The sequence below is a fragment of the Cupressus sempervirens genome, chromosome 3 (assembly GCF_028749045.1).
Source record: "Cupressus sempervirens isolate cs-2001-9-10 chromosome 3, ASM2874904v1, whole genome shotgun sequence".
NCBI lineage: Eukaryota > Viridiplantae > Streptophyta > Pinopsida > Cupressales > Cupressaceae > Cupressus > Cupressus sempervirens.
The window spans coordinates 411,471,930-411,486,811 of NC_143120.1; positions in this window are offsets into that span (position 1 = coordinate 411,471,930).

A 14,882-nucleotide genomic window follows, 5' to 3' on the forward strand; every position below is an offset into this window, starting at 1 on the left:
CCTCACACTTTTCATTTGTGTTCCTTCCACCCCCCACACCCCCCACCCCATCCCAAAAGGGGTACCCAGAGTTGAGGATGATGATCTCACATCTCTTGTTTGAAGCTCAATAAATAGCATATTAATCATAAGAGTACCCCGCAGTGGTGAGCCATTCATCTCATCTTTTCCTACTACTACACTCATGCCCCGTATACATCCTCATGTTGGTCTAGAGTTGCCTCTTCCTCTTTAGTCTAAGACTTTTGTTTCTTCATCTTCTTGATCATCCTTTCTACAACAGCCTCCATGGGAGTCCCCATAGCTTCTAAGGGATCACCCAAATCATGTGTGCCTATCTTATTAGTTTGGAGTAATGCTACCTCATCCATCTGCTTCTAGATTTATCCCTCCTCCCAGAGATCATCCAAGTCCTTGTTACAATCTAAGTCTTATTTCCTTCTCAGTCCATCTATCCCCCTAACACTCCCAATTGTAGGGGTTGGTCTTGGGACATCACTAGGGATTCATTGGGATTAGCATCTATGACACCTAGAGCTTTTGTCAGTTCCAACTCTTTATCATTCCTTTTCTCAAGATCCATTTTGCATCCACAGACCAAATGACCATACTATCTACAATCTTAGATATATAGCTTTGCATTCTCATAACTAATATCTTGAATCTACATTCCCCATTTTGATCTTAGAAAAATATAACTAGGGAGTATGTTATTAATAGCTACATTCACACAAAGATTGGAAAATCCTAATTGGGACATGTTTTGCGTAATAATGTGCACCTTAATGAAGTGTGCAAATGAATCTCCAATCCATTGGAAGACCTTATCATCCCAGAATTCCAATGACAAACCTAAGAGACAAATCCAAACCAGGGCCATTCTCTGCAAGTCAACACCAATGTTGAACCTAGGCTTCCATAGTTATGACAACATGTGTTTCCCCAACTTCTTGGAACTCACAAAAAACTAGTTTCTATCCTCTTCATTTGTGAACCTAAATAGATACTTCACCCCCTCCATGGAAGAAACCATGACTAATCCTTTAAGCTTACACCTAGTAGAGACCCATTTTCTAACCATCTCTATGATAGGTCTATAACCTAGAAACCTTTCAACACGGTTTAGTGAAAAGCTTCTAGAAACATTTTCCAACATCATATCTGGCAAAGAAATCTTTGAGCCAGAGTCCCCATATAGGATAGTAAGATAACCTCAATGGTGGATTTGGACTCTAATGTACCCACCAATATGTATTTCCACCATGGTTTTGGGTCAACCACACCCAGATCTAACTCAAGAGCCCTAGCCCCAAAAGATTGCAAAAATGTAAGATCATCTAGCAAATTCAATGAAGCTAAAAATGTCAACTACCCTCCACCCAAGGTACCCCTTATATCCATGCCTTTTCCATGTGACATGACCAACCATAAGTTTGGGCATACCTCTTGGGTGGAAGGGGCTAGATTTTCTTGCATAGTAACCACCATTAATCACCATTAATGAGAAGAAAAGAGTTGTAGAGCTTAGATTTTTGAGACTAGATTTAATGTTAACCCTTTATATTTCATCATTATTAACCTTTGGTTATAAGCACTATGGAAAAGAAGCCCCACTATTTCACCAAGGATTAAAGTCAACAACTCTCAATTAAGAACCATATTGGATAGTGCCCCTATGGAGAATTGAACCTTGGTTGTAGGCACTATAGGCAAGAAGCTCCATCATTTCACCAAAGGGACTACTTGGTGAATTTTTCCAAATTTCCATGTTAAATCTTGGTATCATTTACTTGTGCAAATATTATATTTTGATCAAAAAAGGTAGGAAGAGGTTCCTGAACCTAGGGGATAGTGGAAAACAAAGATCATCTTTGCTTTGGGCCATTACAACCAAGCAACAAAGAAGAAAACTTTGACCCTAGTGGTCAGAGTCCCACCCAGAACTTATAGAACCATAAAATAACCAAAACATGTCATATTTTTAGAATAGTTTAAACCATCCAAACCTAAAACTAACATAAGTCTAAACTTTAAACTACTAAACTTACTAATGAAAACAAAGGTCTTACTACTCCAACAATAGTAGGATTTAATAGTGCTAATAGTGATAAGAAACCATCTCAGCAATGTCAAGGACATAGAAACATAATTTAATAAAGTACTAATAAAACTAGTAAGCACCTAAGAACCAAAAATGCCAAAAATACAAAAAAGAGATAAGCCTAATTGATGTTCTCCCAATCTTCAGTAAGGTACTTGATCTCCTCCAACTTGTTCAATCCATATGGCACTCTTAATATCATCACATTTTTCCTCATTGCTTTATCTCACCTTTATTAGTTTACTTTTCCCATTGATCAACCCAAACACAACCTTTCTCATCATTTCCTTCTGCACCTTGCAAATCACAAAAACAACCATACCCAAGTCATGTCCAGTGATGGCCATATTGAACTAATTACTCTTGTCATTAATTCTAGGGAAACTTTTTTCACAATCCTTTTTTGAAGTTTTCTACCTCTATCTAGACAAAAAGTAGGTGACAAATCTTGTTCCTTGACCACATTTTTATTAGAGGACTTGAAGCTTTCATCACCATAAATTCCAAGATCCACCACCAGTTTCATTTCTTTGAGAATTTGGGCTTCCTCATTAGAATTCTCTACTTTTGCTTCAAAATTTGCATCTTCAGAGGAGCAACCCCCAACTTTCTCCAACATTTCCTCCTCTTCTGTCTCTTTCACCTTTCCTCTATTTTAGAATTGTATGAATGTTATGTTATGCATGTTTTTTTACAGTTGTGTATTTTACTATTAGTTTGCACACATATACAAAGTAAAGACTTAAATAATGTTAAGTTGCTGATAGTATGCTATATATACTGAATTATTTAATGAGATTATTTAAATTGTTTGAAGTTTTCAAAAGTTGAATTGGTACATCTTGATCCAAGGATAATTGATTCACCACCTCCACCCCCCTTAGTTATTCTAATTATTCTAAAAATTGGTATGAAAGCATAAGTTCTTGTGAGAAAAGTTTGAAGGGACTCAAGTCAAAGATTAAGATGTACAAGAGAGAGATACCTAAGTTGAATAATGAGAAGTTCCTAGCATGGAAAGGCTTAATAAGATTACACTTATCTGCTATTAGAGATTCTATATCATACTACCTAGATAATTAATACATTAAAGTACCTAGACCTTGACATTTGAACAAATGAAAGAGAAGCAGTAGAATAACCAAATGATGAGTGAACTAGAAATAGAGCTAAGTTTTGTTGAATTTGATGATGTGAAGGATTACAATACTGCAAAGAAAATGAGGGATAAGTTGGCACACATCCATAGAGGAGACAACAATGTATTGAGGAATAAGGAAGAAAGATTGAGAAGCAAGTTTGATGATATGAGAATGAAATGAGATGAGACCGTTGCATAATATTGTGGCTTAATCAAAGAGGCAGTGAATACTACTATAGGTGTTGGAGGATACATAAATGAAGAGACTATGATATGAAAGGTATTGAGAACTTTAGTTCTTTTTTATGCTATTAGAGTTTTTGCAATACAAGAGTTGAGATGTACACCTAGTAATGATCTGACCACAGATAGTTTAGTTGGAAGACTTACTACATTTGCATTGTCAAATTTTGATAATCTCACAACTAATAGTGTTGAATCTACTTTTAAGTCTCCACTACCCCTTGATGGACCTAATAGAAGGAAGAAGAGTAGACATGTGGAAAGTGACAATGAATTAGACGATGATCTTGATGAACTTGAAGCATCATTGGCCAGAAGGCTATTAAGAGGAAAGATAAATACAAAGGTAAACTCTCTATCATATATTTTACATGTAACAAAGTTATTCATATTGGTGGAAGGTGTCCTAATAGATATGAGAAGGAAGAAAGTAAAGACTTCAAGAATAGAGGAAGGACAGACAATAGAGATAGATGAGGTAACAATTATTACAAAGATAAAGGTTAGAAATCATGCTACATTGTTGAAGGAGATGGTTCTGATGGTAACTATGATGATCAAGATGAAGAAGTTGTTTATGTTGCAATGCAATATCATTCTTGATGAGGCATATCAATGTCTCAAATTTGATATAGTTTTATAGTTTGAACTTACTCTTTGAGCCTTGTGAAAAACATTTCCAATACATTTGCTCTTAAATATCTTGTGAGCTTATGCTAAATATAGTTAGAACTTATTGAACCAATGGACAGTGGCTATGACATATTATTCTTAATATTATATATCAAATGTAGTATTTCATATAAATATTTTAACCTATGTTCTAATATTTGAATAAGAGTAGAAATGTTGTTGTGCATATGTGTTTGAATGTTCTAATTTTTAGTAAATGGAGAAGTGACACAAAGAATGGTGATTATCATATTAAAGGAGGTAGTAATGAAGACTGTTCATGGAAAAAGAAGTGCAGATTAGTTCCAAATGATAAGCCACATATGCAAGGAGAGTTATTGTCCTAAGAAAATCAAGAAGACTTGACTTTCTATATTCCCTATGAACTATTATTCTGTTGCTTAATCAATGATGTATGTCATGGTTGACATTCAACCTTTTTGGTGATGTTTGTTCATAGTTTTTATGTTATGTTTGTAATAAGTTCTAATCCTCTATATATAATAAAGGAGGGATCATTTTGAGGAGGATGAGGAAAAACTTGAAAAATAATACTATTTGAAGATTTTGAAGTTTCTCTTTTCTGTTGTCAATGAATTATTCAATCACATAAAAAAAGAAGAATTCTAATGAAAGAGTGATTTTAGAATACCTATTGTGTTCTTAGTTAGTTGAAGCCAGCCAAGGGGGTCCACTTGGGAGGTGTAATAGATTTAGGTAGAGCAGATTCGCTTCTTACAATTCCCTATTTTAAAGATAGAGTTACTATGAAAGTTCTTGCAACACTTGTGGAAAATGATCATAGTCGATGTTTGAATTGTTACCTAGTTTGCAATCCTTTTCCATAGTTTCTACACTTATATGTTGATAATCTTAGTGGGTTTACTATTCTGTCTTAGTAGTATAGATTCCTTTCATGCATTTTACTTTCCTACAACATAGGTGTTAAAACTCTTTAAGGAACTTAGTGCACATAGTGTGCTGACCCGTTTCAAGTGCTACATCCCTGAGTTGACAATTCAAATGTATTATCATAATGGAATAGATAGTTCTCAAAATGGACATAGTATCCTTGAGAGAGGAATAATGGTGTGATTTTCTTGACCTATTATGGAACCATGCATTTTTAGTGTCGTTTCCAGGGATGGTGTCAAATTAGGAACTTTCATGAGTTCTCTAATTTTAGATTAGTGTGTTAGTTAGAAACCACAAGATTGTGTGCCTGATTAACAAGTCACCAATTCAATTGCATGCATCGAAGAGGAAGATAACAAGATGAATATGAGATTTCTTCCATGGGAGTCTATTAATCTGAACAAAGAAATTGAAGAAGAATTTGAGTTTCCTTTTTCAGATGCAAGCCCTATTTTTCCTACAGTCATCCTTAAGAGTAGAACCTTTGGATACAAGTGGTCTTCAACTATTTGCTGAAATTTTGGCTTGTTTTCTTGATAATACTACTCTAAGTCTATTGGTTATTAACAATCTAGTACCCAATGTTCCTTTTCAGCAGTAACCTCATAATCAAATACCTTTAGTAACGGCACAACCTACTTTTCCATTTCCTCTCCCAAGCCTTATAACCAATGCTAATCTAAAAATATACCTCCAAATGATCTCCCAAAGTTTTATGGCCTTGAAACTAAAGATCCTGATACTTTCTTGTTTGTGTTTGACATACTCTATCATAGCTTTGACTACAACACTAATGCCCATAAGTTTAAGTTATTTCCACCAACACTAAAAGAATCATCTTTACGATAGTTCATAGGCTTAGGAGTCAATGCAGTAGGTACTTGGGATGAAATGCAAACTCTGTTTCTAGACAAATACAAAGAGTACTGCAAAGAAAATGATTCAAGAGGATATCATATCTTTAGAATATCATAAAAGGAACATGAAACATTGGAAGACTATGTTTCACATTTCTTGTATACATTGCAAAAGAATCCTCAGCATGTTCTGTCCAAGGATTCATAAAAGCTGGTCTTCTTGAGAGGCATGAATGATAATTGTCTAGAAGCATTAGACTTGATGGCTGGTGGAGATTTATATCAATCTTCTTGGGATGACCTTAAGAAACTCTTTCTTAACTACTCAAGGTCAACAATGATGAAAGGAAAAGGATACTAGACTACATCTACTAAATGAATCAATTAGGGTATTTCAAAGCTCGAGATATATGATCTACTCTCATATTTTAAGTAGGATATTATAAATGATGTCGCTACACATCTCGAGACAATGAATGCAAAGAAGAACCATGCAAAAGCTAAGGTACAATTAGCTGAGTACTGCCCACACTATTGGAAGCATAAGAAAGATTGCTAATGCAAATTGGTCGCTAGCGTGGAAAACCAACATCTTCCAACTAAGTACATCAAAATAGATGGAGAGGATGAGAAAGTATTCTTTGTTGTTCAATGCTGACCAATGGCCCAATGTCATCCTCAGGACCCTTTGAAAAATTTAAATCTATATATTAATCAATGGAAAAACTATAATACCCAAGGTCCTTCACAATATAACTTTAACCTAATTGGAATAATTGTTGGCAAAATAATCCATAGAAGCCTTAATGGCCTTAGAATTCGCAACCATCCTAGCCAAACCAACAAAATAATCAATGGTAGAATCAGTAGAACCAATGGCAACTGCCCTAGGGGAATTGGTAGTCTACAAATCAATGGAGCAGACCTCAACAATGGCCTAACTAAAATATTGGTAATCCAAAATTACCACAATTACCACCTCCAGTCCAACAACCTACACTAATTCCACCACTTGCAAGTCTTGGACCTCAAAAGTAGACCTAGTTTCCTAAATAACCTTAGCCAAATCCAAATAACCACCAGTCACAACAACACATGTATTTTGCTAATGCTCAAAAATACCCTTCTTATGCTCTAAATGTTGCAGATATACATTTGAGATTTGGTACAACCCTACCAGCACCTAAACTGTCTCTTATAATTGAAATACCAAATACTCCTACAACATTAGAACCTACAATCTTTAAGCCACAAGAGGTTGACCTAGCTAATGCCACTAGCTCAACTCAAGCTCAACCAATAGTTGAACCTCCTTTTCTAAAGAAGCTCATACAAAGTAAACCTGCACACATAGAGGAACAATCTTTTGATATCATTGATTAGTTAAAGAACATGCAGGTCCAAACACCCCTATTCTGAGCTATTAAAGATGTTCCTATTTATGGAAAAGCCATCAAAGAAGCCTATCTAAAAAATCCTTGGAGGAAGAAAAAGGATCCAACAACAATCCATGTTGTAGGACAATTGGCTGACATCATGTTAGGAAAATTGATCATTCCTAAATATTCTGACCTAGGAAGCCCATTTGTGAATGTGAATATAAATGGATAGTCTATCAAAAATGCTTTAATTGATCTTGGTGCTACTATAAATATCATGACTAAGGATACTATGAAAAATTTGAATATAGAAGGATTATGGGCTACCCCAACAATTCTGCAACTTGCAGATAGTTCTACTATCACTCTTGATCGAATGATAGAAGACATAGTCACAACCCTAGATTCTCTAGAGTACCCTATAGATTTCATGATTCTATCTCCAAAGGCCAATTTATTTGGTTACCCTATCATTCTAGGATGACCATGGTTAGCTATAACTGGTGCAAATATAAGTTTTAGGTTAGGGAGTATGACCATATCTAATTGTCAAGCAATGAAGAAATTTGATCTATATCCTCCAACACAACCAAAACCATATTTAACTACATATATATGGCTAGATTTAGGGGACAGAGAAGAAGAATTAAACTCTATAGCTTAGCTTATGATGTTACATACACAGTCTTTTTTGAAGTTTTAGGAAGAGGATTTAGTAATTCAGAGTATTCTTAATAACACTTGTGTAGTAGAAAAATATGTAACTGACAGTTCTATGTTAGAATTAACCACATATGAGAAATGTAATGAGTGTTTTATTCTACTCAAGGAGCTAGACATTATTCATCAACTCTTACCCTATGAATTATATACAAGTCCAATTTTTGAAGCTACTATAGTTGAGCTCACAACTACTATTGAGTTTTCAAAAAGTCATAATCTCCATGTCAATCCCAAATTGTCTTCCACATAGATGAAATAACTAACAAAGCTTCTTTGATAGTATGAAAAGGATTTTGCATGGGACTATGGGGATATGAAAGGGTTGAGTCCTATATTATGAACTCATAGAATATACATCAATGAAGGGTGCTTGCCACTTTGTCAACCCTAAAGAAGGACTAATCTAGCCCTTAGATAAGTAGTTAAAATTGAATTGCAAAAATTGCTTGATGCTTGTTTTATATATCCTATATCTGATAGTAGATGGGTTTTAGCTCTAGTTATAGTGCCTAAAAAGGGAGGGAAATGGAAATTTTTTGTAGATTATAGAGAATTGAATAAGGCAACCAAAAAGGATCACTTTCCTTTACCATTCATTGATCAAGTTCTAGACACTCTAGCTAGTAAGAAGTATTTTTCTTTTCTAGATGGGTATAGTGGTTATAATCAAATAAGTATAGCTCCTAAAGATCAAGATAAAACCACATTTACATGCCCATGGGGTACTTTTGCATATTCTATTTTTCCATTTGGCTTGTGTAATGCCCCTACAACATTTCAACAAGCTGTGATCGATATTTTTGCTGATATATTGTATGATTGCATGGAAATATACATGGATGATTTCACAACATTTGGAGTCACCTTTGAAGAAGGCTTGATGAATCTTGAAAAGGTTCTTACTTGATGTAAAGAACATAATCTATCACTCAATAGTGAGAAATACTTCATACTCATGTAGGAATGAGTGGTGCTTGGTCATTTCAGATCAACTACAAGAATATAAGTTGATCCGGCTAAGATAGAGATAATTCTAACAATGACCATACCTACAAAAAAAAAAGATGTATGACCTTTTATAGGTCATGCTAGATATTATAGGTGTTTCATAAAAGATTTGAGTAAAATAGCTAGTCCTTTGTATACATTGTTGACTAAGGAAACTGAATTCATTTGGACACTTGAATGTAATGAAGCCTTCCTATAGGTTAAGAAACTCCTCACCATGGCACTAGTTTTAAAGGGACCAAATTGATCAATTCCATTTCATATTCATATTGATGCATTAGACTATGTTGTAGGAGTTGTATTAGGACAAAAGCATGCTAATCTTTAAAATGCCATTTACTATATTAGTAAAAGCCTTCATAGACCTGAACTAAATTACATAGTAACTAAAAAAGAACTTCTAGCTATAGTCTATGCATTGAAAAAATTCAAACATTATGTAATTGGATATCCTATTTTTTTCATACTGATCACTCAGCTATAAGGTACTTAATGAAAAAACTAGCTATCATTGGTAGACTAGCAAGATGGCTCTTGTTGTTACAAGAGTTTGCTATTACTATTATTGATAAGCTAGGAAAATCCAACATAGTTGTAGATTATTTGTCTAGATTGAACATTTCTAATGAAGATCCAACTCTAATTAAAGATACCTTTCTAGATGAGCACTTGTTCCGTATAGCAACTCATACAGCATTGTATGCAGACATAGAAAATTATCTTGCTACAAATAGAATGCCCCCACACTTCTCTCACAAAGAAAGGAGAAAGGTAGTAGAGAAATTTTTTTAGTATTCCTATATAGATAAAAATCTCTTCTATGTAGGACTAGATCAGGTCATGAGGAGATGTGTCAGGGAAGATGACATATATGATATACTGCATGCTTGTCATGATGAACCATGTGGAGGCCATTTTGTAGGGAAAAGAACAACACTGAAGGTACTTACAACTAGATATTATTGGCAAACCTTACATAAGGATGCAGTGACTTATACAATCCATTGTGACAAATGCTAGAGGATGGGCTAACCAACCAAAATTGATGAGATGCCACTCACTCCATAGATTATATTTACACCTTTTGCTAAGTGGGGCATAGACTTCATAGGTCCAATTGACCCACCATCAGGTGGAAAAACCTACATCTTAGTTTGTACAGATTATGTAAGTAAATAGGTAGAAGTTAGAGTAATGAAAAATGCAAGAGATGAGAAAGTAGCTAAGTTCCTGTATGAAGAAATGTTCACCTACTATAAAGTACCTAGAGATCTTGTCACAGATCAAAAAACCTAGTTTACATCAAACTTGATCGTAGAGGTTATGAAGGAATACAACATAAGGCACCATAAATCTAGTCCTTATCATCCTAAAGAAAATGGGAAAGCAAAGGTCACCAATAGAGATATTGAAGCCATTCTAACTAAGATAATGCACATATAAAAGAAGGATTGGACCAACAGATTGACTAAGCTATTTGGGCATACCAGACCACATGGAAGACAACAACTGGATTCACTCCATTTGAACATGTCTATGGTAAAGCAACAATTTTTCCCATTGAATTTGAACATAAAACACTGCACACTACTTTGGAATTGAACATCAGTCTTCCTACAGCATAAGAAGATATACTCCTCCACTTGAATTCACTAGATGAAATAAGAATGATATCTTGGAAAGAACATCAATTATTCAATAGCAATGAAAGAAGTGGCATGATGTACATATTAGGAATAAACAATTCCAAGTAGGAGATTGGGATCTCCTATATGATTCTTACTTCAAACAGAATCCACAGAAATTGTAGACTTGCTAGTTAGGGCCTTATGAATTTCAGTATGTCTTTGACAATGGTGCAATGTAACTGACAACAATTGATCTTGTCTAGTTTAAGTTACTTGTAAATGGCCATAGGCTACATCTCTATCATAAATCACCGACTAAAGATGAATTCTTGCAGCAATTCCAACCAAGCAGTTCACTAGCTCCTATGAACATAGTTCTTGCAACTGAAGGTGAAAACATTGTTCCTACAACCATTCCATAATAAAATTTCATGAAACCCGCATATTAAAACCTCATTTAATATGGGGTGTATTCTTTCATTCACTTTTCTCTTTCTTCATGTCAAACCATCTTATTTCTCTATCTACCATCCACTCACACTCCACATCACCCACAAATTCTATTTTTACTACTTTCAATAAACTATACTGTCAGCACCTTTTCTTCAGTCATCAACCTTTGCCACCTCATCAATCTACATGTGGATGTAGACTCTCAAATTTTTAGGTATAATAATTTCTTTTACTCTTTATTTATTTTTAGCATATAGGTTTCAATATTTATATCTAATACTACATTATATGTATTAAATAAGTCTTAAGCTAGTTTCTCATTCCTATACCAAATTCTTTAAAGTGTGGACACTTGTCAAATTTTAGTAGGGGGCTGAGAAAGTGTATTAATTTCCAAATCTCATCTCCAAGTTGTCCTAATTCATGTCCACATTATAGGTTGTACTTTGGCAGTAGTTTGATATTTTTCATTAATTTTAAAATCCTTTTGTATATGTTGTACCTTTTTATTGTGATTTTGGGGAAGATCACTGGTGTTTGGCATGATTGAAAGGACTAAAATTTATTATGAAAACACATTGACTTAAGCCTTGATGACTTTCACAATTAATGAATCATTATTTTGCATGCCAAACATAATGGAATCTTGTTAAGAGAAGTGGTAAAAAAAAATTTCATATGGGCATTTTTCTTAAAGATTAGTTTGAAATTTATAAAAGAGCAAGTTTGTAGACATAAAAATAAAAAACTTATTAGAGTGGTGAGATCAGAAGAAATCAAAGCTGGACATTTTGAGATGGGGGGACAGTTAAAGAGGTATAAGCTAGTCACTCATAATGTTTTACTCTCAGACATTGAAGCAGTCTAGAATTTTCATGCACGTGAATGGCTTGGCTATTTCTTGTAATTAACTAAATATAATGAAGAAGTAGCAACAAAATTTATGACAACATTTGATGAAGGGGAAGACACAATATGCGGGTTAAGAGTGACTTCTATTAAGGAGAGGATATTAGAAGTCATAGGATTGCCAACAATTGGGGAGCATTATCCAAATGAACATGATGCCAAGTCTTCATAGGCACAATTCACCAGGCTAGGTGATCGTCAACTGGACATTTCAAAATAAGGATGTAAAAGACTTTCTCTTCTAGCTCCATACCTAGAATTGGCAACCCACATTATTAGGTATTTAACCTATGAAGGCGAGTTTTCAAACTTTCATGATCATCATTTTAAATTGCTCAATTGCATAAGACATTACATGCAAGTTAATATCCCCAACTTTCTTTATAATATGTTGTGTATAAGTGTTGAGGAAACTCAAAAAGGAAAGGAAAATTATGTTTCTCATCATACCCTCATTAAAATTCCAGTTGAAATATCTCTTAGGGATTCCTCCCCTATTTCATGGGCAAAATTTGTTGAATTCAAGACCTTACAATGTTAAGCCAACCCTATTCCTCAAAATGTATGAAATGAGGAAGAAATCACTGAACCTAGTCAAAATTTGGCTGAAATGGAAAAAGAACCTTCTCTTGATACCTGTTGATCCTATTTTAGTAGAAGATATATTGAGCTCTTCTAGATGTAAATGCAAGTGTAAGGTTAGTAAAGAAAGCCCTATCATTGAAAAGGAAGCCCAAAACCCCTCTGTTAAAGTAACAAAAAGAAAGAGGTTTGTTCTTGTAGCATCTACTCTAGTCACGCCTTTCATTAAGCCTTGATGTCCTTCATAATTAATGCATCATTATTTTACATGCCAAACACAATGGAGTCTTGTTAAGAGAAGTGGTCACGGCATTTTTCATAAAGATCAGTTTGAAATTCAGAGAAGAGGAAGTTTGCAGACGTAAAAATCAAAAACTTATTAGAGTGGTGAGAGTGAAGTAAATCAAAGCTAGACATTTTCAGATGGGGGGAAAGTTAAAGAGGTATGAGCCAATCATTCATAATGTTTTACTAATAGACATTGAAGTAGTCTAACATTTTCATGTATGTGGATGCCTTGGTTATTTCTTGCAATTAACTAAATATAATGAAGAAGTAGCAATAGAATTTATGACAACATTTGATGAAGGGGAAGCCACAATATGGGGGTTAAGAGTGATTGGTACTAAGGAGAGGATATCAAAAGTCACAGGATTGCTAGAAATTGGGTAGCATTATGCAAATGAACATGATGCCAGGTCTTCATGGGCACAATTCACTAGACCAGGTTATCCTCAACTAGACATTTCAAAACAAGGATGTAAAAGACTTTCTCTTACAACTCCATACCTAGAATTGACAACCCACACTAAGAGGTATTTAGCCTGTGAAGGTAGGTTTTAAAACTTGCATGCTCATTATTTTAAATTGCTCAGTTACATAAGACATAACATGCAAGTTAATGTCCCCAACTTTATTTATAATATGTTGTGTATAAGTACTAAGGAAACTCAAAAAGGAAAGGAAAATTTTGTTTCCCATCACGACCTCATTAAAATTCTAGTTGAAATATTTCTTAGGGATTCCTCCCCTATTTCATGGGTAGAATTTTTTGAATTCAAGACCTTACAACCTCAAGCCAACCTTATTCCTCAAAATGTAGGATATGAGGAAGAAATCATTGAACCCAGTCAAAATCTAGCTGAAATGGAAAATGAACCTTCTCTTGATACATATTGATCCTATTTTAGAGGAGGATATACCAAGCTCTTCTAGAGGTAAATGGAAACATAAGGTTAGTAAAGAAAGCCCTAACCTAGAAAAGGAAGCCCAAAACCCCTCTGTCAAAGTAACAAAAAGAAAGATGTCTATTCCTACAACAACCACTCTTGCAGCATCTACTCCAGTCATGCTTTCAGTTAAGCCTTAATGTCCTTCATAATTAATGCATCATTATTTTACATGCCAGACATAATGGAGTCTTGTTAAGAGAAGTGGTAACGACATTTTTCCTATCAACACTTTTCATAAAGATTAGTTTGAAATTTAGAAAAGAGGAAGTTTTTATAGGTAAAAATCAAAAAATTATTAGAGTGGTGAGAGCGGAGGAAATCAAAGCTAGACATTTTGAGATGGGGGATAGTTAAAGAGGTATCAGCCAGTCATTCATAATGTTTTGCTTGCAAATATTGAAGCAATCTGATATTTTCATGTGTGTGGATGGCTTGGCTATTTCTTTTAACTAGCTGAATATAATTAAGAAGTAGCAATAGAATTTATGACATTTGATGAAGGGGAAGCCACAATATGGGGGTTAAGAGTGATTTCTATTAAGGAGAGGATAGTAGAAGTCATAAGATTTCTATCAATTAGGGAGCATTATCCAAACGAACATGACGACATGTCCTCAGAGGCACAATTCACTAGGCTAGGTGATCCTCAACTAGACATTTCAAAACAAGGATGTAAAAGACTTTCTCTTCTAGCTCCATACCTAGAATTGGTGACCTACATTATTAGGTATTTAACCTATGAAGGCGGGTTTTCAAACTTGCATGCTCATCATTTTAAATTGCTCAGTTACATAAGACATAACATGCAAGTTAATGTCCCCAACTTTCTTTATAATATATTATGTATAAGTGCCGAGGAAACTCAAAAAGGAAAGGAAAATTTTGTTTCCCATCATGCCCTCATTAAAATTCTAGTTGAAAGATCTCTTGGGAATTCCTCCCATATTTCATGGACACAATTTTTTGAATTCAAGACCTTACAACCTCAAGCCAACCCTATTCCTCAAAATGTAGGAAATGAGGAAGAAATCACTGAACC